The sequence below is a fragment of the Pteropus medius genome, unplaced genomic scaffold, assembly GCF_902729225.1.
Source record: "Pteropus medius unplaced genomic scaffold, Ma_sr-lr_union100, whole genome shotgun sequence".
NCBI classification, from domain to species: Eukaryota; Metazoa; Chordata; class Mammalia; order Chiroptera; family Pteropodidae; genus Pteropus; species Pteropus medius.
The window spans coordinates 2,936,908-2,939,961 of NW_024349802.1; positions in this window are offsets into that span (position 1 = coordinate 2,936,908).

A 3,054-nucleotide genomic window follows, 5' to 3' on the forward strand; every position below is an offset into this window, starting at 1 on the left:
GTGTCCCCACAGCGATGCTCTTCACCGGGCTCTGGCTCTGTGAGCGTCTCGGCTCTGGACGCATTCTGCGTTAGCTCACATCATCCTCACACCCGGTCCACGGCGGACCCACTGCTGTATTTCCCTTGACAGATGAGGGGCCTGCCGGGCTGGTAAGTGGCCTGAGAAGGACAGGAAGGGACAGTGACGATAACGCCTTCCCTTTCTGGGTCACAAAGACCCGGGGCTGAAAGAACCCCGAACAGTGAGCTGTCCCAGGCCCCCCGAGTCCCGAGCAGGTAAACCTCCAACTCTCTGGATGGAACAATGTCCATTGACTGTTGCTTTTCGCATGTCTCCCTTATTTTTAAAGTATTAAAGTATTAAACATAAAAATGTTAATTTCTAAAATGTTCTATATAGAGAGATAAACAGAGGCAGGCTGGGGTTGGAGTGGCGTCCCAAGGTGTGAGCCCACTGGGAGGAAGGGCAGGTGCCCAGGCAAGCTCCTCAAGCTCGCCCCACGAAAGAGAGCTAGCAGCGGCGATGGGCCCTTCCCGGAGGCCTCACCCGGAGCCCTGCCGCTGACCCAGCGCTTATCCACACACTCATTCCCTGGACGAGCCGCAGGTGCGCTGAGGCTCCGAAGCCAGGGGGACACATGTACCCGGCAACGGACACACGGGCGAGGCGCGTGCCATTGTACTCACAGTTAGGGAGGAGTCTCTGGCAGCTTCGAAACCGGACCCCTTATGCAGACTTCCTGAGGACGTGTCCCCAGGATCCGGGTGACGTTGGGTCTGGAACGAGGCACTCTAAGTCACCCAACTGCTGATACCAAATCGAGCATGACACAATTCCTGGCCTCAAGGAAGTCAAAAATTAATAGAAGCTGGCGCCTCCCAAAAAAAAGACAAGACAAGAAAATGATGCTGGGACTTGCCGGGACCTGTTATGTTCTGGGTCTGGGAGAACCGTCGTGGCAGCCTGCCGGGGCTGCCGTCACGGGTGCCACACGCTGGAAAGACAGCAGCCATGAATTTTCTCACAGTTTCGGAGGCTGGAAGTCCGAGATGAAGGCGTCTGCAGGGTTTGGTTCTCCCGAGGCCTCTCCCCTTGGCGTGTAGACGGCCATCTTCCCCCGGTTCCTTCCTCTGTGTGTGTCCTAATCTCTTTTTATAAGGACACCAGTCATATTAGATCACACCACACCCTATGACCTCATTTTAATTCAAATTACCTCTTTAAAGAACTTATCTCCAAATACGTCACCTTCTGAGGTCCTGGGGATTAGAACTTCAGCATAGGAATTGGGGGGCGGGGACTAATTCCGCCTATAACAGCCACTCTGCACATTTGATCTCATGTAATTCTCTAAGGAAACCCTAAAAGTCGGTGTTATTACTGCTGTTTATGAGGTGAAGAGGGGCGGTAAACCGGGTCCACAGCTCTCAGAAGCTGCTGCCGATTCACCGGCCCATGCCCCCAGAAGATTTATGGGTGTCATGCAGAACATGAGCAAAAAACGGGATGCTCATCGCTTTGGTAACATTTAGAAATAAACCTGGTCATTATTCCTAATTGGAATAAATATTTGATTGCTAATAAAAAAAGAGTATTTTCAAAATTGTAATAGGGTGGTCGTTTTAAACGTCAAGCGCCAAGTCGGATGTTCTGAGATGCTAGGTGCCCGTGTCACAGTCTACTCTGAGCCGGTGGACCCAGTGACAACTAGAAGCTGGTGGCGGAGGCACTGCTTTGTCCTAAATCACGTTCTTTTTTGCTGGCAGCGCGATTATCCGAGCACTTATGTTGGAGCTTTCTGCGCCGTCACTGACCACTTCATCCACACTCTTCAGAAAGGACTTTGCAGAGCATCATCCCAACCACAAAGAGCAAAGGAGACAGCAGCAGCCCCCCTCACTTAGAAATGCGGGGAGACAGAGTCCTTTTACAGACATAGAAGTCGCACAGAGGGTGTCTGGAATCACAGAAAGACCCGCATGTCACCTGCTCTGCTGCCTATGTGACAGGGACCAGGCCACTTCCCTCTCTGAGCCTCAACTTCCCATCTGCAAAATGGGGATAATTCTTCTTCCATGAGATCATCATAGAGGTTGATGAGATAGGGCACAAAACAGGAGAGTTGTCATCCTGGTTCACAACAGATGTGAGCTATTGCTGCGACTTTCAACAGTATGAGCATCATTATTTGTATTAAATTTCAGCAGGATCCAAAGCTTTAGTCTTTGGTCAGTCCCAGGAGACAAGCGTGGCTTCAGTGGGGAGGGGAGGGAAGGATGAGGGCCGGTTTCCCACGGGGCAGGGCTGGCCCGCGCCGGCTGCAGAAGCTTTCACCTCTCAGGTTGCATACTGAGCTCTGAGGTGGCCATTTGGCCATGGCACCTGAGTCCCAACCCACCTCCATTCCCAGCCCAAACAGAGACTCACAGCCCAGGCATCAAGGTTCCTCACATGGGCAGACCCTGTAGCTCCTTCTCCACTGTTTATATATATAATCTTGACTATTGGCAGCTTACAAGATTATATATATATTATTATATATATATTATAATATAAGGGGGGGTTACTTAGCCTTAAAACAAAAATAGCCACATTGGGGCCACAAGAAGAAACCACATCGTAGGTGTTAAGAGTGGACAGAACCATCGGTCCGGACGCCCACTTGGAAACACCTGCTCTGCGTGACCATAGAAGCATCACAAACCTCTCCCGGCTCCTGTTCCCTCACTTGTAAAATGAAAATCTGGGCCAGACAAGAGAGGCAAATCCCAGAGCACCCACGCTCGGGGTCGCGCAAGCAGAGGCTGGCCCTGAGAGCCAGCACTTCCTTAAGTTGTGCACCCCAAGTTTTCATACCTCGCCCTGGTCCTGGCCATGAGGGAATAAGCCCGGGACCCAGGGCTTAAGACAAACCTGCCTGCTCAGCCCAGCACCTGACGTAGGGGGGCCCTCAATACAAACCAGAACTACGATGACCCACTCGCCCCTCCGTGAGCTCACGGAAACAGATTCTAACGCCTCGCACATCTCTCTCAGATCCATCTTTCCAGA